This window comes from Triturus cristatus, chromosome 5_1 (assembly GCF_964204655.1).
Source record: "Triturus cristatus chromosome 5_1, aTriCri1.1, whole genome shotgun sequence".
Classification (NCBI taxonomy): domain Eukaryota; kingdom Metazoa; phylum Chordata; class Amphibia; order Caudata; family Salamandridae; genus Triturus; species Triturus cristatus.
This window is the reverse complement of record NC_140587.1, coordinates 240,474,183-240,496,416: the sequence shown is the minus strand read 5'-3', so window position 1 is coordinate 240,496,416 and position 22,234 is coordinate 240,474,183.

Genomic DNA, 22,234 nt, shown 5'->3' with positions numbered 1-22,234 from the left:
CGGGCCGATCCACAAAGGTAACTAACACATTTCAGAAATTTACACTTTTTAGTAAATTTACTACTTTTTGGCAAGTCACGAAATCCGAGTACAAATTTACCCCAAAAGTGTAATTTAGATGTCTACACCAAACTGAAGGGCCTGGGGGCTATTTACAAACTGCCAGGCTATTCACAAAGGCAGCTTATACTTTTGAATAAATAGCACACATGATTTGCTTCTACACTTTGGAGTATCTTTACAATCGGATTGTATGAACAGCCAAAAGTAGAACATTTACTGTGAGGAACTAAGGGGCATATCAACAAGGGCTTTTTCTCTGCTTTTTTGGCTTTAAACGCCAAAAAAGCTGAGATAAAACTAGCACCCTATCAACAGCAGGGTGCTAACATGCAAATTTGCATGTTAGCACCCTTTTACTCTACGCTTCCCCTTGCATCTCTAATGAGATGCAAAGGGGGCGTTCCAGAGTAAAATAATAGGAGAAATGTCGCTAAGCGACATTTCTCCTAATATCAAGAATATCGCTAACCCTGTTAGAGACAAAAAAAGCAGCGCTAACCGCGGTTAACGCTGCTTTTTTACGTCTGGTATTTTTCTGACTTAGCCATGATATCCTATGGAAGGAGGATATCATGGCTAAGTTTGTCTGTCCCTATCAACAAGCTAACGTGAAATTATCACTGGGTTTCCAGCGATAATCTCACGTTCGCCACTTAGCGTGAGGATTTTTATCGCTATTGAGATAAGCGTTGCTAATAGCACGCTATCTCAGCGATAAAAATCAACGCTAGCCGGCAATAATTATCCTAGCGCTAAGTGCGCTTAGCGATAATTATCGCCGGTTGTTGTTGATATGCCCCTAGATTATTAGTTAGTGTGGAGGGTAAGGCACCACAAGTAATAGTGGCACTATTCTTGCTAGGTCTTGCAAATCCAAGCTCAACCTGTGGTAGCTATGGCAGAGAACAGGCAGGTTTAACTTTAGAAAAAGCATTTGGAAATACCAAAATAGTTAAAAAGGTGAAAGCACAACACAATAAAAATCCCACTCCAATTTATAAAAATAGAGAGTATTTCAATGAGCAAAATGACACCAAAACAACTGTTTTTATTTTTCATTTTTATAATTTTCGAAATTTCAATTGGGAATTTCCGAGCCGGTGGCCAAGACAGTTGCACAGCATTGAAGCTCCACCAGGTATTGCCCTAATCGACATGATAGCTGCCGATCCGGGACAATACGCACCGCACAAAACCATTTTCATCCTCCCCGTGGTGAAGCAGGCATGAGACCTCTGTGAAGCGTAGTCCGGGGAGCACAGCATGAACAGGCCCATTTCAGTCTCGGACGCCCTGTGGTGCTTCACACATGCCCACATCACCACCCCAAGCGGCTTCGTCTGATTGGTGCCCCGCTGGGCAAGGAGGCAGACTGTTGAGCCATTGACTGCCGGCTGTGGCCATCGGGTGAGCGTAGCGGCGCTGCCGCTGTCGGCGGCCATTTTGGATTGGGACATGTGGGCCGGCTGGTATGCATAATAGAGATTGCCCGGGTGCTCACATTTACTGGCTGCCACACTATTACTGAGACCATCGACGCCGTGGAAGCTTGTGGCTGGATAACCAGAGGGAGCGGTGTGTTGTAATCTTGCTCACCTCCCCACCCCAGGTGGGGGCAATGACAATAGCACCAGTCCACTATGGTGCAAAGATTTGGGAGCTGCAGGGTCCTGGGGTGGCTGCAGTCCGAGTAGCCTCCTTACCGCACCAGTGGGCTCGACGTGCGGTCACTGTGACCCCAAAAAGAAAGCGCAATCCAAATAGATACCTCTGGACTCTGTCACTGGCCCTGTCACTGGCCCCTGGTGTGGCGCAGCTGACTCCAGTCTGTGCCAACCTCATCTGTAGCCCCCCCCCACATTCACTCATGCACTGTCAACAGAATGGGTTGCACAGATCCCACACAATAGAAACTGCCATTTGAACGTGTGACTGTGCGAAACGAGGCAGTGATGCCTGTCATAATGGTGTAGACGGCGGAGGGCCCCTCGGGGGTTGCATAACTCACAAACATGGAAGCCATGTTGGCAGAGATCTGAGTGGGGTTTAAGGCTATGGATGCTCATTTTGGATGGCATGGGTGAGCGCCTCGATCGACACCAGGCTCGAATGTATGGGACAGAGGAGCTGATCTCCACACTATAGGAAGGGATCAACACCATTATAAAACGGCTTAAAAAGTTAGAGTACCAGGTCAAAACCGTGGCTTTCAAAAATAAAGATTTAGAGGTCAGGTCATGCCTCAACAATCTCCACATAAATGGCATTGCTGAGTCAACAGCTACTGGTAAAATGGACCTCTCAGTGGAAAATTTGCTAGTGAATCTGTTTGTTTTTCAAAGGAACAAAAGGTCCCTTCCAGAGACACTTTATTATATTACATATAGAAAACAAATAATTTCTATAGCAGCCTAAAATAGGATAATGAGTTTATCATTTTAATAAATATTCGGAACAACGAACATAGCCATTGCGGCTATAAGGAAGGACAGGAAAAACTGAACAAACTATATAAACAAACAAAAGCTCAGACATTTACAGTGTGATTTCACTAATGTTGAATTAACATCACATTTAGTAAGCATGCTATTCATTTCTCAATAAATCACTTTGATAATATAATAGTCAAGGTACTTTTAGGTCGACAACATTTTGATGGCGCATTTAAATATGGGGACCATCATCAGGACTTAAAATATATGCCTGAGAGAGAAGATGCCAGTGCAGGAGGAAAAGTGCTGCCTCAAGGATCAAAATAAACTGCAGTCAGCTCAGTTAATGTCAATCAATCAATCAATCAGGGGATTGTAAGCGCGCTACTCACCCGTGAGGGTCTAAAGGCGCTGGGGGGGGGGGGGCAGCAGGTCCGTCTAGCCAAAGAGCCAGGTCTTGAGGGTCTTCTTGAAGGTGTTCAGGGAGGGGGCATGTCTGATGTCTGCCGGTAGCTCGTTCCAGGTCTTGGAGAGAAGGATATTCCGCCTGCTCTGTGGAAGCGTGGGGAGTCGGCAAGTGCGAGTTTGGCAGTTCGGAGGTTTATTTTGGGTACGTGGATGTTGATTCTGTCGTTGAGGTATTTGGTCCGTTGTTGTGTAGTTATTTGTAGTCGTGAGTGAGGATTTTGAAGGTGACTCTTTTCTCCACTGGGAACCAGTGGAGCTTTCGCAGGTGTTGGCGGTTGGGTTTGTGCCGGGGGATGCCTAGGACGAGTCTGGCGGTGGTTTTCTATATAGTCTGAAGTTTGCGGAGTAGTGACTTGTTGATGCCGGCGTAGAGTGCGTTTCCATAGTCTAGTCTGCTAGTGATGAGTGCGAGGGTGACTGTCTTCCTTGACTCAAGGGGATCCATTTGAAGGTCTTTTGAAGTATGCGGAGGTTGTTGAAGCAGCTGGATGTGATGGCGTTGATTTGTCGGTTCATGGTGAGTGATGAGTAGAGTATGATGCCGAGGTTCTTGGCGTGGACTGAAGCAGTAGGTGGGCTTCCGAGGGCGATCTGCCACCAGGTGTTGTCCCATGTTGACGGGGTGGTTCCAAGGATGAGGACTTCTGTCTTCTCTGCATTGAGTTTAAGGCAGCTGTTGGTCATCCAGACTGCTACGTCTTGCATTCCTTTCTGGAAATTGGAGTTGGCGGTGGTGGAGTCTTGGCTGAGGGAGAGGATAAGCTGGATGTCATCTGCGTAGGATACGATGTTGAGGCCGTGTTGCCAGATGATGGCTGCGAGGGGGGCCATGTAGATGTTGAAGAGGGTCGGGCTCAGTGATGACCCCTGTGGGACTCCGCAGGTGATTTCCGTAAGATCAGAGAGGAAAGGTGGTAGTATGATTCTCTTGCTTCTTCCAGTGAGGAACGATCGGATCCAGTCCAGGGCTGTTCTTTTTATGCCGGTGTAGTGCAGTCTGGAGACTAGTGTGCGGTGAGAGATGGTGTCAAAGGCTGCTGACAGGTCGAGTAGTATGAGGGCTGTGGAGTGGCCTAGGTCCAGGAGGGTTTGGATTTCGTCTGTGGCGGCGAGTAGGGCGGTCTCAGTGCTGTGGTCGCTTCGGAATCCAGATTGGGATGGGTCGAGGATGGCGTTCTCTTCGATGAATCGTGTTAGTGCCCTGTTGACCGTAATGTAGAGACCCGTCACTAGTTGTTTTAAACCATCAAGGTTGATAAGGTGAAGTCTAGCTGGTAGATCCAGCCCCAAACGTGGTCTATGGCCGGAGGGTCCTGCTACATGGACCGCTACGACCTGTTCTGAATATTTATTAAAATGACTAAGTACATGATCCTAATTTAGGCTCCTATAGAAATGATTTGTTTTCTATATGTAATATTGTAAAGATTTCACTGGAAGATACCTTTTGTTCCTTCATAAATAACTTCACCCATGGTCCCTGTCACATCCTTGGGTTCCCTTGCCTATGATAACAGGTGGATCTGTTTGGGCATGAGCAGTTTTAATCTGCCTACCTGGTGGAGCGGGCCCATTGATCCTTGGGCCCTAGGCCCCCCTGGGGCAAAGTCACAGCCTATAATTTCCCAAATGATGAATTTCAGGGGTCAGGCTCAATATCAGGGAACTACTGTCTCCTTCCACCCCAATTTCACCTTGTTGGTCCAGGATGCTCGTAAAAAGCTTGCAGAGGCAAAGGCTGCATTCAGAGGGCTGGGGCTGTGTGATGGCATGTTGTAGCCAGCTGACATCCGCATGAATGTTCAGGATAAATCACAGTTCTTCGATTCCCCCTTAGACATCCTGGCCTTTTGTAAAAAATATGCCAAGGAATACTGACCTGATCCCAGGAACTCTCCAGTGCTCTGCCACCTGACCTTCAGGCTACAAACAGCTTGGACCAGTTTTCCACGAATGGACTGATCTCAGGTGCTAACCCAGGGGATGGTTACCACTGGCCTGCCTTCGTGGAGCCACCACAGCGGAACATAGTTGTGACACATTACACTGTCATGGCTATATTAGTTATCTTATAGTTAACAATTTCTTCTCACATGTATCCTTTATCCAGTTCAATAATTGCTGATCCGTGTATACATGTCAATGCATTGCCCTTCCTCCGCGGTGTACACTTCAGTGGTTATTTGCTCTCATTGTTTTATTTTCTTTTTTTGTTTGGCTATAATATAGGGACTCACAGGGCATTTTTGAGCCTGGGATGGGTGTGGGATGGAGATGGGGTAGGGGTTGTTTATTGCAGATATGATTGTGTACCAATCACTGGAAGGACATTACTGATTATCAACTGCGATGGTTCTACATGGAAAATGTAGAGAGTGTCCATGTCTTCTAACACAGTGACTGTTAGAAATGGGGTCCCCTTGTTGGCAAGGGCTTACAGCTGTGTCCAAATAGGGACCCTTCTTCCTAGTCAGGATAAGGGAGTTAAACTCCTAAAATAACCCCTGCTCACCCCCTTGGTAGCTTGGCGCGAGCAGTCAGGCTTATCTTAGAGGCAGTGTGTAAGGCATTTGCACATAACCAACAGTAATACATTGTAAGCACTACAAACGGACACCACACCAGTTTAGAAAATATCCAATATTTTTATATACTTAAAACAAGACCAGGATGATAAAAATCCACAATACAGTACTTTAAATTCTTCAGTAATCAAAGTATCCTTGAAAAACAGTTCCTTGATGTTGATAGCTCTGTCCGGGGCTATCACGGCATCGTGAACAAACAAATCCAAACAGTTCTGGCTGACCGCGGCGTCGCGGGTCAGCTACGGTGTCGGGAAGACCCGCAAACAGTACCTTTCAGAAATGCAGGTCGTCGATGACCTCTCGTTGTCACATGCGTTGTAGTCGATATTCTCTCTGATGGAGTCAGGAGTGCTGGCGTCGGCAGGCGTCTGGGGCTGTGGTGCGAAGAGCAGCGGTGGGGTGCCCTCAGGTCGCGGTGCGAGCAGCGGCTCACTGGTCGCATCAGATGGCGTCGTCGGTGAGACCAGGGTCGCGATGTGAGATGAAGGCAGTACTGGTCACGGTGCTGTCAGGTCACGGTGCAGCAGCGTCCTTGTCGTTGCTGAAGCGCTCTCGTCGGTTGACAAACAGTAGTCAATGGCACTGGTGTCGGTAGGCCGAGGCTGCGGTGCGTGATGAGGGCGGTGCGTCTTGTAACTTTACGAGTGGTACCCTCGAACCACGGTGCGAGCAGCGGCATCGAGTCCGGCGTGGAGCGTCGTCATCAGGGATACCAAGGCATCATCATGAAGTGAGGCAGTGCGGAGTGCAGTGCCCACAGGTCGTGGTGCAAGCAGGGGTCGGTGGCGGCGTCAACAGGCGTCATCGGTGAGACCAAGGTTGCGGTGCGGTGTTGCCCTTTGCGGTGCCTTCAGGACACGGAGTCGGCAGCGGCGTTGTAGACGGTGTCGGGCTTGAAGTCTTTGCTGTTCCTGAGACTTCTTGAACAGGGGGCAAGCTCTGCCTCAAGCCCTTGGGGAAACTCACAAAAGCATATTGCAGAAAGTTCAGTCCAGTCCTTTTACTGCCCAAGACAGAAGCAGCCACTGCAGGCCAACACAGCAAAGCACACAGCAAAGTGGTAGTTCCTCCTAACAGCTTCTCCAGCTCTTCTTCTTGGCAGTCTTCTTGATCCAAAAGAGTCTTTGAAGTCTTTTCTATCCCTGAGACTTCCAACAGGAGGCAAGCTCTACTTCAAGCCCTTGGAGAAAACTCTAACAGCAGCATTATGAAAGCACGGTCCAGTCCTTTCCCTACCCAAGACAGAAGCAACCACTGCAGGCCAACCACACAACATGCAGCATAGGGGCAGTACTCCTCCTCCAGCTTTCCTGGTCCTTCTTCCTGGCAGGTTCCTTAGTTCAGAAGTAATCTAAATTTCTGGGGTCTGGGCCCCAATATTTATACCAGCAAATCCTTTGTCTTCTGAAGACAGAGGGTCCTGTACCTAGTTCAAACCAGTTCTGGGTGCATTCTGCCGCCAGTGTGCACCTTCTTCCTTTGTCAGTGTAGGCCAGGGCCATCAGACGCACCACAGGAGGTTGAGCCAGCATTGTGTAAGACAGTCACAGCCCTATTTAGACCCAGGTGCGACTCCTCCTACCCATCTATGTGCAGATAGGTCTATTCAGCCCTGTGCTGACTAACCCTGTCTCCTGGAGTCTCCCCCAGCCCCTGTCACTCACAAAACAGACAAACAATACACACCCTAGCAGAGGCAGGCTGGATGATTAGGCAAGGAAATACCTACTTTCATTAAAGTGGTATTTTCAAACACAGAATGTTAAAACCAGCTTCACTAAAATATGTATTTTATCAGGCATACTAAACTCGAATTTCTACCATGTTCCCTGGGTCAGTTAGGATTATAGGATGTTATAATCAAACTGCCCATTCTAGCCTATGGGAAACAGGTAGCCTTGCAATCGTGAAAAACGAAGTAGGCTGTAATTCACTATCAGGACATGCCACACACACCAGGGCATGTCCTACCCTTCACATACAGTGCACCCTGCCCACAGGGGTACCTTGGGGCTACCTTAGGGGTTACTAACATGTAGAAAAGGAAAGTTTCAGGGACTGGCAAGTGTGTGCACTTGCCAAGTCAACATGGCAGTCCCAGACTGCACACAGGCTCTGCAATGGCAGGCCAAAGTTACACTTTACGGGCTGTTTGCGTGGGTGGTACTATCCAGTGCTGCAGCCCACCAACAGCATTTGATTTATAGGCCCTGGCACTCGCAGTGCACTTTACTAGGGACTGACACATAAATCAAATAGGCCAATCGTGGAAACACCAATCCATAACACAGTTTACAAAGAGAGCATATGCACTTTAGCACTGATCAGCAGTGGTAAAGTGCCCAGGGTCCTAAAACCAACATACACAGGTCAGGAAAAAATAGGAGGAAAAAGCAAAAAGTTTAGGGATAACCCTGCAAAAAGGGCCATTTCCAACAACGACCAAATGGGTGGTGGTCCTATTTATGACTTGGAAATTTAGAGGTGTTAATAACCCCAGAAAAGGCAAGCTAGTACTGCAATATCTAGTCCTGCATGCGGTTAAGGTACCGTTCCTACAGGAGACGCATCTCTCTCCTGGATCCTCCATGTCCTATTCCTCCGCTTGGGGCCAACACAGATTCTTCTCCACCTATAGTATAGTACATACTCTCATTGGGTCTGCATTTTAATCCATTGCTCAGTTCCCTATATACTTAAAGACTGCTTCAGCGATAAAGAAGGGATAATGCCGCAGTTGCTAGCCACCTGGTGGGCCAGAAAGTGCTCTTATTAAATGCTTACGCGCCAAATGTAGTCCTTACTTTCGGGAGTTGCTGGCAATGCAGGAGAGGGTGGATGTAGACCATGTCATAATGGGGGGCGATCTTAACTTGTGTATTGATCCTGTTCAGGATTCAATGGCAAGTGGCCTAGGTAGGAAACCCTGCACACTTCAGGTATTGTAAGATATATGTACCATGTTCTCCCTTAGATACACCTTCTACTCTACACCACATGATACCTGGTTATGCTTAGATTATTGTCTACTAGCAATGTCGCATCTGCCCTGGTTAATTGAGGTGAAATGACTTCCCTGAATGCTGTCAGATCATGCTCTGCCACATAGTGTTAACCATTCCATTCTTGGGGGTGCAGGATATGTGTGAAGGTTTCCTTGTGATGCTCTCCTCAACTCAGCGTTTCATGAGAAACTCTGCCCTTCTATCACTGAATATTTTGAGCTCAACTAGGGCACCGTTGCCATGCAGGTAATGCTCTATGAGGCCATCAAGACCTGCGTACATGGTGTAACTATAGCTGATCAGAGCAGAATACTGTGTGATAAATGGTATTCCCTAGTGTAATTTAAGGCCACCCTCCAACAACTAGACAACAACGCGATCCAGTAACTTGACAACACCCAGTTACAACTCAAAGTGAAGGCGATTGAGAAGTTTCACAAACTTGCCGATCGTGAGGCGAACTTCCTTGGGAAGTACGCCAGGGCCCGCCACTATGGTGAGGGCGATCACCCAAGCCGCACATTGGCAAGAGCGCTGAGGGGCAGTGATTATATTCCATAATTACACTTACAGATTGCACTAAGACCTCGGAAAATGGTGAGGGCCTGGTAGAACTATTGCATTATTATACTATTATACTTGCCTCTATACTTCCCTTTGCACTGGAGGGGAAGATATGCTAGTGGGTTACCTTTCAGAGGTGGCTATGGTTTGGCTGTCCTCCCCGCAGCAACAATTCCTTAGTGAACCAATAACAGTGGGCGAGATTCTTTCCACTATTGACTCCATGGATGGGTCTAAGGCCCCAGGCTCCGATGGGCCTGCAGGAATATTTTATAAAACATAAACATTTACTTGCACCCCATCTTTTGAAGCGTTATGCTGAAGCGCTGGAGGTGGACATTCTTCCCCCTACATAGCGAGAAGTGATTTTAGTCCTTCTGGTAAAACCTAGGAAAGACCCTCCGCTTTGCCAATCTTATCGCCCCCTGTCTCTACTGAATTTTGACAACAAAGTCCTTCCTAAAATACTCGCCACCAGACTTTCTCTCTTGCTTGAAACCTTTATCTCTCCTCTCCAGTCTCTGTTTATTCCTCACCGGTCCACCTCTATTAATCTGTGTATGTTGTTCACAGTTTTCAATAGGATGTCCCCTGATGTTCCAGCAGCATTCGCTCAGCTTGATGTGGAAAAGGCCTCCGATCCTCTTGAATGGCCTTTTCTCTTAGCGTGGGTTTATGTCATATATTATGCGTCTTTATTCCCAGCCTATGGCAAGTATCCGGATCAATGGAACTCTGACCTCCGCGTTTACCTTCACCAGATGTACAAGACAGGGTTATCCGCTCTCCCTGCTTTTATTTATCATTGCCATGGTCCCCCTGGTGTGACATTTGCAGGAGAGACACCTCCAGCGTGGATTGCAATTTGGTCCCAGTCCGTAGCTTCTTTCATTGAATGCGGATGACATATTAGTCTTCCTTAGACACCCCTCCATGAATCTTTACCCTCTAATCCAAGATATTCAAAGATTCAACCTTTATTCTGGTCTGCAAATCAATTGGGGGAAATCTGAGTTTCTGTTCACCCTGGTGATGCAGCTGTTTCACCTCGCTTACACGGTCAAATATTTGTGAATTCATATTCACCAGGACAAAGAACAGATCCTCCGACTGAACTTTGGCCCCCGGTTCGATAGGTTGACAATGCAGATTGAGAGATAGATTAAATTGCCACTGTCAAGAGCTAGCTGAATTGCCATTATTAAAAGGGTAGTTCTTCCTCGATTTCTTTATTCGTTTCTCAATATACCCATTTCCCTCACGAACTACTTCTTTGGTACATTGAGGAGCCTTCTACTATGTCTTGTTTGGGAGGTGCCGCAGACCGTGGGTGGGCTGGTGGGTGCTGGTTCTCCCCTAGGAAAGGGGTCACTTTGGGGTGCCACCTTTCCACCTCTACAATCTAATTGCACAATGCCAGTTTGCGTATTACTGGTACCATAAGGATACTTGCCTTCCCTACGAACGCATGCAATGCAACCATGCTGGTGGGGTCCCACTAAATGTCTATAGTTCCTGTAGGCCTACCGTTAGTCTCCACAGACATCCAACCACTGGCTATCACATGCTGAGCATGGAACCGACTTCTAAGATTGCTGGGGATGGGACGGCTGTACTTCCCTGCACTACCACTTGCAGATGACCAGTGGCAACCCATTATGTCAGAAGTCATAGTCAAAGGCACTCTGAGGCTCTATGCATTATATACAGCCAGTAATCTCTTTCCAGGCAACTATGCCATTTCCTAGGCAGATGACATGCGCCACTCCACTGCTACCCCAATCAATAGAATCATTTGACATCGTATCCAAAGGGTACTGCGTTAACAGATTCCTTCTTACCCCATTTACCTGCCAGATTTCACCCCTCACAAATCTCATAGAAGATAAGGATTGTGGACACTTGGTATCTAAACTATACTGGGCGTGCCTGGCTATCCTGCCTGCGGAGTATGATCGCTTGCGATGGCCATGGATGGAGGACCTGCAGCGATCCCTACCGGATGATGTCTGGTACTACTGCAATCAACAAACCAAATTAGTCTCCCCTAAACACAGACACAAACTGATACACTTTAAATTTCTCCAATGCACATACATTATAACCCAGTTTCCTGGCCAAGATAGAACCTGCTCATCCCTCGTGCTGCCCTAAATGTCACGCTGATGAAGCAGATTTCTTACATCTCATGTGGGTATTCCACACATAGGCAATTATTGGACAGAATTTTGCACAACTCTCCCTGATGGTGGAAATAACACTAGCACCAGACCCATTGCTGGTGCTGCTAGGGAATGTGTGCAATTTCCCATAGGGGGTCCGACGCTTCACAGTGATTGCACTACTACTGGCAAAATGGGAAATAACAATATGTTGGGGCAGTAGTTGCCTCCCCAGTGGCTTAAGAGTCTTGTGTACTGGCAAGTAACATGCTTCATTGCAACCACCCACATCTCAACCACATGTCATTTGACAGCCATTACACACATACTTACAGCAACATCCCCCCAAAGGGCCGGACTGAGGTCCTCTTGGACTAGTGCTGATGTTTTTCGGGGCTTGGAATTTCTTCCCCCCAAAGGTCAGATTTGGTCAAAACTGCTTTATATGTTATTTAACGATGTACGATGAGCTTATGAATGACTACCTCATTGCTTGTGTAGAACTAATTGCTCACCTTGCTTTTCCTTCCTTCCAGTCCTGGAAATGCGTTGTATTCTTTGCTATATTATATTGATGTGCTGTCACTAATGTAATACTGTTTGATCGTTTGAAAAATGACAAAGATTAAAAAAGAATATTAAAAAAAGAAAATTTCAATTAAAATAGCTCCAAGATGTGCAAAGTGCCAATTGCAGGAAATTGGTCATGCTAGAACAGGACACATGTAGCGTTTGAGACTGACTGTGATGGAGACCATGTCAGAAGTGATGACCAGGCCGGTATTGGCCAAAGAATTTTCTTCAGAATTTTCTGAGAAGAAGCAGGCTGGATCAAAAGATGGGGTTAACATTGAATGGTTCCTGCTATTTGAAGTTTCTGTGAAACCGCCAATAAAGGCGAGAAAAGATAAAAGTGGAAAATCCTGAATTTTGCACCCAGGACATTCTCAACGTCAATTGACTTCCACTCAGTGTCAGGCTTGGTGCAACTTCCTACTTTTGGACTTAGACGCTTTTCTGGAAGTGGTATTCCTCTTGCAGGACAAGGCTTCAGGATGGAGCTGAAGAGGGTTGGATGTCGTCAAATGCCGGTCGGCATTGGGCCCACTGAAGCATATTTTCTGCCCTGGAAAAGAATGTAGCAGGAGCTATGGCAAAGTCAGCCCCACTGAAGTTGCATCCCTGGTGAAACAGCTTGGCAGGTTCGTCCTAGTCTTCTGTCATTCCCCAGACAAAAAGTCTTGAGAATGTTTCTAAGTCCCAGGGTTTAGGATTTAGCTGGAAGAGTACACTCTGACACAAGTCAAGGTTTCCAGGAGCACAGGGACAGCACTGAGTGGGGGAGGGGGCAGGACTCACTCCAACAGAAACGACCAGCAGGACCAGGGTAGATCCAGTAGAAATTGTCTATTTGAAAATAATTAGGTTCCTGGGCCCTGTCCATATGGTCATCCTTTTAGAGGAACAGAAACCTCCCTAAACCCAAGACCTTTGTGTCAGCTATGAGAGAAAGTTTACACCTCATCAAGGAGCTATTCAGCTCCTGGGTGAAAATTAGAAGAGCATGCAAATGGGCTTCTAGATGCTTTAGACAGGTAAAAGACTACTTTTTAAAAGTATCGTTTGTAAAATATTCAGTAGAAATCTGACTTTGACAATGAATTAGATGTGTAATAAATAATAATAAAGAACAAACCTTTTTAGGTTGTTCCTAGGCAACAACATTATTTATTTTTAATATTAGCTCCTAATATTTTCCGATGGATCAGCTAACCCTGAAAATAGCTTTTGAGGCTACTTTTAAACATCAGGCACCCTGCCTTATTCAGCATTAGGGATTACTTAGGGGTGACTTAATAATATTTTTTGAGCCTGTCAAAATGGGTGAGTATTTTAGCAGGTAAAATTTGCTGTTTAATCATACACATACAGGTTACTAGTGGAAGACCTGCAGTCATTTTTGAATTGCCACTTTAGTGGTGGCACAATATGTTCAGCAGTCCACTGGTGAAATTTAACTTGCTGGCCCTGTACCATGCACTAAGAACTTCGGACATGCGCAGTGGGGGTTCTGTGGCCAAGCCCTGCAGCCATCTTCCCACAGGCAGTAAACTCCATGAGGACCCTGAGTCAAACCCATTAGCGAAGGCCTCCTCCCCAAGACAATTCAGGCCCCAGGAACCCCATCCACTGAGGGATATAGTTTTAAAGGGGAGGGTGTGTGTGGTTCCCTTACTCTAGCCTTAAAGGGTCTTGTAGACTCCAACCCTTGGAGTCTTTAAGTGGAGGGGAATGTGCTCTAATAGTGGCCATGTTTACCCACCCCCAGGGGACATTGCTTAAAAATAGACAAGAGGGGCTCGATCCCACTCCCCAAGCCTTGATAGGCCACGGGGACCCAATCCCCAGAGGCTTAATACCTTAGAAAAGGGAGGACAGCTGGCCTTATCCTCCTCTCATGCCTTATTAGCCCACAGGGACCCCCATGCCCTGGGACCCCATCCCCTAGGACTGCATATCATTTAAAGGGTAGGGGTGCCAAATGGCCACCGAACCTTATTATGGCTGGAGACCTCATTCTTGAGGCTGTATAACATTAAAAAGGAGCGATGGGCCTTGTGCCTCCCCCGAGCCTATTATGGCCTCAGGGACCCAATCTCCGGGTCATCCACCTAGCAGAAAGTTGGGAGCAGCGGGTGAAGCAGCAGAGGGATCTGCAGCAGAGGGATCTGCAGTTTTTTTCATGCTCCCTCCAGGCGGGAGCAATATTTGTTCTATTTCCCCTTCCACAGGAGTGTGGACAGGTAAGAAGAAGTCTGCTATCACCCGCCGGAAGCATTTTTAAATCTTCTGCTGATTGGGAAAAGATGTGCCTTACCTTCAAGCAGGGAAGGAAAATGTGCTCCCTGGCAAGGGATTTAACAAAATGCTCCCGCCAGGCAGAGCAAGCATATGTTTCCTTGGAAACTTCTCTATCCCAGGGGTGGGCACCCCGGAATAGAGTAACTGAGCTGGTCTTGGAAGATGAGGATCCCGAGGGCCTTAACAGGGTTCTCAGGCCTTTAAAGTCTAAGGGGGGAGGGCCTCACCTTTGATTATGAATTTCAGCCCTGGGGGATAAGGTCACTGGACCCAGTAAGGCTCGGGCAGATGCCCCCATTCCCTAAAATATATTTTTGCATTGGCCCCCCCAGAGTTTTTTTCTTTTTACAGTACTGTGAGCCTACATTTCCTTCCAATTTGCCACGAATTTGCATATCCTCCAGAAATTCACACAAAAATAGAAAAAACATGTTTTGCCCCAGACTTGGTCCCTCTAGGACCAAACCACCACACCTAGGGGTCACAATATCCCTATTCTGTCCCTTTATGTCTTTCTTGCACCTTTTTTAGGACTAAGGGCTGATTCTTGAGTCCTAATATGGATGACACCACTTTGCTATTAATGTGGTGGCAGCCAATAAGATCCCTCCAAGAGCTTTGTTGGGTCCACAGATCCTCTGCAGGGTGAAATAAACAAAGTTCTTTAGCATTAATTGCTCACAAACTACTAAATAAATTAACCCCAAATCACAAAAAGCTCTTTTTCTGGACCAAGATCTAACTTTGTGCCAAATTTGGTGTAAGTCCATTCAATGGTTCTGGCTGTAGCAGTGTCGAAAGTTCCGATTGCAAAAGGAATAGGGTAGGCTCATTTTCGGACCTCCCTGTCTCTTAGAACCCCCACAACTTTCCATGCACAAACTAGTCAAAACCTAGCACTTTTATGGGGCTTTTAATGGAGATTTGTCAAATGGCGCCAAAGGTATTACCAACACAAAAAAACATATCCTATGGATACATGATCCTAACTATAATTATCCAATATATATATATATATATATATATATATTCACTACCAAAACAAATGTTTCAGGGACGTTATAGTTAGGATTTGATTTCACTTGAACAAAACCAGTCAAATTGAGCAGGTATAGATAACTCATGCCCCAGCAATGCATTGCTTATGACCTCACATATTATATCGTTCATGAAATGGCCAGTGTCATCACTGATGACATAATTGATCTCAAATGACATCATGAAGTGAGTGTAAGTGTTTTTAAGAGTTTTTGGGTGCTAAACAAATATTCTAACCTACTACAAAAGTTATATTAGTATACTATTTGTACTACTGATGGGTGATACTATCTCTAATGTGTGTGATTTGAGTGGGTGTGTGGCTGTCTGTATCAGTGAATGAGTGGCTGTATGGGTGTGTGAATGCATGCATGAGTGACTGAATGAGTGAGTGAGTGGTTGTAAGGGTGTGTGAGATGTGTGAGTGGGTATATGAGTGGTTGTATGGGTGTGTCAGTGGTTTAGTGGGAGTGGCTGTATAGGTGTGTGAGTGGCTGTATGGGTATATAAGTAGGTATGTGAGTAGCTGTGTAGGTGAGTGAGTGGGGATGTCAGTGGCTGTATGAGTGAGTAGCTGGGTGAGTGACTGTATGAGAGTGGGTGTCTGAATGACTGTGTGAGTGACCAGCTGTATGGGTGAGTGACTGGCTGTTTCAGTGATTGTTTAGTGAAGTGAGTTGGAGTGTGAACGGTTGTATTATAGAGGGAGTGTCTGTGTGAATGACTGTATGGGTGGGTGAGCAGATATGAGAGTGCTTGTATGGATGTGTGAATGGCTATGCAAGTGGTTGTGGGTGAGTGAGTGGCTGTAGTGAGAGGCTGTATGGGTGTATGGGTGTGTGATTGGGTATATGAGTGGCTTCAATGGTGAATATGTCTTTGTGTGAGTAGCTGTATGGCTGAGTGTATGGCTTTGTAAGTGGCTGTGAGGAAGAGTGACTAGTTGGATGAGTGGCTGAATGGGTGAGTGAATAGTTGTGTGAGTGGCTGTATGAGTGAGTGAGGGGGTCTGTGACTGACTCTTTGGAAGAGTGTGTGAGTACTGGTACTGGTATTGGTTTGTGAATGGGTATGTGAGTGGTTCTGTGGGTGTGTGAATGAGTGTACTGGAGGTTGTGTAGAGTGTGAGTGGGTCTTTGGATGATGTCATCAGTGATATCATGGAGATGTCATCAGTGATTTCACTGACTATGTCATGAGTGATGTAATAATTGAGGTCATAAGCAGTGGATTGCGGGGGCATATGTTGTAGTTAGCTCAGATAACTAAAACTACTGAATTTCCCTAGTTTTGTACGAGTGAAATCTGAGCTTATCTATAATGTCCTTGAAACCTTTGTTTTTTTCAGTGAATTTCTGTTTTTTAAAACTTTATTTCCTAATTATAACGTCCCGGTAAACCTTTTTTTTTTAAGTGAACTTCAAATGTTTATTAAATCCTATTTCCTTGCAACCTTTGTTGTTTTAAGGGACTTTCTATGGTTTTTTTAACTAGTAGTTGTGTTTACTGAATGGTGGAGAAAGGGGGCAGGCCTTTGACTAGCTTTCAGTAAGCCCACTGTGTGGGACTTACTGAAGGGTACAGGACGGGTCCTTGGCCCCCAAGGACACTCAGCATCCAAGGGGATTTCATCCCGCAACCAAAAGTGTACCAGAAGGGATGTTCGCAGAGTGGTGGATAAAGGAGGCATGGCCTCTGACGACCTCTCAACAAACCCACTGTGTGGTACTTACTAGAGGTAACTGGAGGAGTTCTTGGCCCTGAAGGACCCTCAGCATTTAAGGGGACTTCATCCCCCAACCTGTAGTGCATCGGGAGGCACGTTTGCAGAATGGTGGCGAGAGGGGCTAGGGCATCTAATGACCTGTCAGCAATCTCACTGTGTGGGACTTACTGGAGGTTACAGGAGTGGTTGTTGTCCCCCAAGGACCCTCAGACGCCAAAGGGACTTCACACCCCAATAAATAGTGCACCAGGAATCATGTTTGAAGAATGATGGTGAAAGGGGCCAGGGCCTCTGGTGGCTTGCCCCCTGGATTATTAAAAAAACATTTCAAAGTTTTGTTAGGAGAGGGGGCATGTGGCCCCCCTTCCTGTGCCAATTTGAGCCCCAGGGACCCCATCGCCTGGGCCTAGCCTACTCATAATTGGGCATAGGGGCCATCTATGGCTCCAGGAGGGGGGGGATTGCATGGCCCCCTCTCCTTTCTTTTTTGTATGGCCTGTCCTAGGGAGGTGGTAGTCCCCAGGGCCAAAATGCCCCGGGAGGGTGGCCTTCTGACCCCCCTTTCATTTAAAAAAATGTAACCGTGTCTAAAGTTCCCATGGGAATTAACATGGGAAAACGCAGTTTGGGACAACCCTTTTTTCTTAACCCATGCTTTTTCACAAGGATTTGTTAAACGACGCCAAAGTTATTGGCAAATGAAAAAACACTTTTCCCATGGAAACTACATCCTAACTATAACTACCTACTGGTGACCGCCATTAAGTAATATATACGCATATTATCTACTGTCAGTCGCCAGTAGGTGGTTATATTAAGGACCATGTTTCAATAGGAAAAGCATTTTTTGACGTGCTTATGTCTTTGGCGCCGTTTGACAAATCTTCATGAAAGTTTAAAAAATAAGTGTGCTGGTGATTCTTGTTGTGTATAGGATGTTTTGGGCCCATCCATGAAGTGGGAGCCAAGAAAGAGGGGGGTCGAAAAAGTGTATTTCTTATGCCAATTCCCATAGGAGGTTTGTACACGACTGCAGCCCAAACTTTTAGATGGAATTAAACTACATGTCGCAGAAAAGGTAGATTTTGTTCTTCAGATCACACTTTTGGTAATTTGGTGTAAACCTGTTTAGTAGTTTTGGAAATATTAAAGGATATTCAAATTTGGATATCTAAAGGCTCAGATCCTCTGAGGCTCCAACATTCACGTGCTAATTTCTGATTCGCTGCCAACACTTCAACCGGGAAGTGTTGGCAGCCATCTTGGCACTCGGCCTCAAGTCCCAAGTCCTAGAACAAACATTAAAAAAAGAAAAGAGGCGAGGTAGGAATACACTGACCCCCCAGAGCTGGGACCTCACTGGGCAAAAAAGCACTTAAAAAAAAAATTGCCGCAATATCGCGACAGCCCCCCAAATCAGCAACAATTTTTTTTTTTTAAAACATGCTTGTTTTTAATATTGCCCCAGGGTGGGCTAGGTCCGGGGATATGTGGAGATTAATTAAAAATGAGGGGGCACACAGGCCCCCTCCTAGGCCTTATTTATGCCCCAGGGACCACCACTTCCCAAGTGCTTTAAAAATTAAAAATAGATGGGGGGCCAAGCAGATGCACCAGCCCCGGGGACCGCCACCTCCGACTATCATAACACTCTGTCTGTAGTGTTCGACAGGATTGCTCCGCTCCAGCAGGCTGGATTCATCTCTTCTAGACCTGATGCACAGTGGTGCTCCACGGAACTTGGCAGTATGAAAGTGGTCTGTAAAAGGCTTGAAAAAAGATGTCCTCAATCCCAAATTTCAGATGATAAAGAAGCCTATTAGTCAACACTTACCAGTTGATATCGAAAAATCTGAAAAGACCCGAAAAGTTATATTTCTAGTCAAATAAGCTGGTGGTTAACTCATCCAAAGAACTTTATAAAGTGCCCAATGACTTTAATAAGCACATGCCTGTTTCCACATTATCCCTATATCACAACATCTATGTGAGTCCCTGGTAGACTTATTTGAGGAGAATATAGATGCCATATAGCAAATTTTACCAACTGCCCGAGTGAGATTGATGTAATCAGCTTCAATGTGCCCCTTCTTGGCTACACATTTTATTTGGATATGTTTAAACCTTTTACTTTAGATCAATTTAGGGGCAGTTGGCAAGTGCCAAATCTGGCTCTTCCTCTGATTTATGTCTCCCAAGAATCTCTGCTAGTCTATCGACCATGATTGCACCTACCATTGTTTCCCTTTTCAACCTATCCCTAGACATGACCAAACTTCCCCCAGCCTGGTATCACCAATATTTAAAAAAAAACACAGAGCTGAAAACCTATCCTAACATTGCCCCATCTCGCTTCTCCCACTACTGGGAAAATCTTTGGAAAGTCTAGACAATAAGCAGCATATGGCACTTTTGGAGGATTATAAGGTTCTTTACTCCTCCCAATCTGGATTCAGAACTTGCTACTGCATCGAGACCACGTTGGAGGCAGTTACTGATACGATCGATCTATCTTTTAGATGCTGGTTACCCTGCCATGCTCGTGCTTCTGAACATGTCTATACCATTTGACACATTATACTGATTCACAGGTTGTGTGAGATAGGCATCTGTGGCAAAGCCATAATATAGCTTGTTGACTTCCTAGATGGCCGGACAGAGATCAATACTCTGGGGTCTTTCAAGTCTCGCACCATTACCATCAATAAGGGGGTCCCTCAGGGCTCATTGTTGAGTCCCATGTAATTTAACATCTACATGGCCCCCTTGCCCAGATTGTTTAATTGTGTGGCTTTGGTGTTTTATCATATGCAGATGATACTCAGTTAATCATCTCATTTGGCCAGGACATTGTTGGGGTAAAACATTGTTTCATAGACTGCATGAGAAGGATTGCTGCATGGTTGATGGTATACTGTCGCCAACTGAACAGCAAACAAACTGAGATACCTATGTTCGGTAAAGCCAGGCAACTCTGGTCAGCTGACTGGTGGCCCCCTGAACTCGGTGAAGCCCCGTCTCCCAGGCAAACTGTGAAAAATCTTGGTCTCAAACTAGATCAGACCCTATCTATGGAAGACTACATTCCCTCAATCTGTGATGACTGTTTTGCCACCATGTGGGTATTGAGGAAAGTATTTCCTTGCCTGCCATTCCCTACTAGGAAAAATAAGGTTCAAGTCTTAGTCGTAACTCAGCTTGACTATGGTAATACCCTGGTAGTAGCCACCAATGACAACCAATTATCCAAACTTCAGGTGGTGCAAAATACTGCTGCAGGCCTGGTTTGTAATCTTCCTGCAGGATCTCCCACGGCTCCTACACTGAGACCCTTACATTGACTGCCGGTCAGGAAGCATGCGGTTTTCAAGCTTTGCTGTCTCATCCCCAGTTCTCTGATGGGAAGGCACCCCACTTACTTAAAGAAGAAACTGTGTAATTATTGTCCCGCTGGAAACCTTAGATCTAACGACAAAGCCTTGCTGACTGTCCACTGCATTCGCACTTCTAGATTTGGCAGAAGATCCTTTTCCATCACCACCCCTTCGGCTGTGAATCAACTTCCCCACCATATCAGCACTCGGCCAGACCTTGCAAAGTTTTAAAAAACCTCTTGGAGACCTAGTTGTTTTAGTCAGTTGTGGGACCCTGTGTTAGTGAAGCGCTGAGATACACTTATCGGTATGAGCAATTTGTGCTATACTAAGTGATAATATTAACATAATGTAACAAAACAGTGGTACTGCTCTACACTTTGCACTGGTGGAACGTCACCACAAGTAATGCAAACCAATACTGATTGTTTTGCACCGGTAAGGTGCCTAAAAGTAAAACACTGCGACCATACACACTAATATGCATTACTTTGAGTCAAGGGTGTTCCTATGGGCGGTACGAACGTTGCCTTTTCCAGAAATGATAAACTAACATTGGCTACATGTGAATCGCCACTCTAAGATGGCCGCCACATCTATCATTCCTCCCGGCATTTGCTTTCTTGAATTTGTCCATCCTCTAACTTTCCTCACTATATCTTGGGCTTCTAGTCACATTGGGGCGCATCACTTTCTTTGATCCTGCGGTCGGAATTATTTCCACGCTTCTCTGACGGTAAGAACCTCCTCACATTATTATTCATATTCCTGCACTCAAATATGATGGCATTTTCCAATCTCCTCTTATTACTAACATGCACCTAAAGATATTATGCATAGGCATTTCAATTAAGTCGTTCAAAGCCACTAATCTAAAAGTGTGCCGTATTGTTAAAGATCTGACATCTGATTCACCAGAGATGTTACATTGGCACTAATCATGCACTAAGTCAGACAATAATTCTCCAACTTTTGCCATATTCAATCCAGGGTAGACATGGTAGAACATGCACAGTAACTACCTTAACTTCGTGATGAGCATCAACGTGCTTGAACTTCCTCTCAAGACTAATGGACCTCCCTCACTTGATTACTCACTGAACGCTTGACTCACTGTTCTTACATCACTAGTCACTCTTCTACCTTTTCGTGACCAGTGTTTTCTCACGTCATTGTTTTAGACATTTATTCCCCTGATAAAGGGCTTCAGTAGCCTGAAAAGCATTGGGATAGCTAATTTGCCTCATCAAAGTTTTCTTGCTGTCAAGATGTGAATGAAACAAATTCTACCACTCATGAATAGTCATTTATGAAGATTCAATAAATGCATTCTTTGAGAATTGATTGTCTCTCACACTGGATTATTTTTGGATTACTCCTTTCATTAGATACTATGCATAGGGTGGCACTTTCTGTAGCTTTCACCAACACTCAGTGATCTATACACCGCTGGCATCCATTGCTCTGATTCAGCTTGCAAAGGAACATTTGAAACATTGGATTACTTTTGGAGTGCATGAACCGCCTTCCTCGTGGTAAAAAGGTATTCTCATACAACCACTATGGTTTTTCATGCCAAGCTCTTTTGGCAACATTTGTAGACAGGGCTTTGTGCCAGAAAATATGCCTCCTCAAGAGAAACGCAAAGAAGGAGAAAATATTTATTTTCATCAAATGTGTTAGCTTTACCATACATCCCACATCCAACGTAGAAGAGTTTAAAAGGAAGTCTAAGCATAGTATTTTTCCAGGAAGGGTATCTGTCTAGTACAAAACCTATGCTAGACTCACGCAGCAACCTTCACGTTATGGTGCATAGGTGCATGAATGATGTGAGGCACTAGTGCTTGAGAAGAGTGCATCAACATCATATCACATCATATCTCAGTAGATAGGGTATTGGTCTGCTCTCCCTCTTTCATGCAATGCAGTGCAGCAACTTTGCTTGTTGT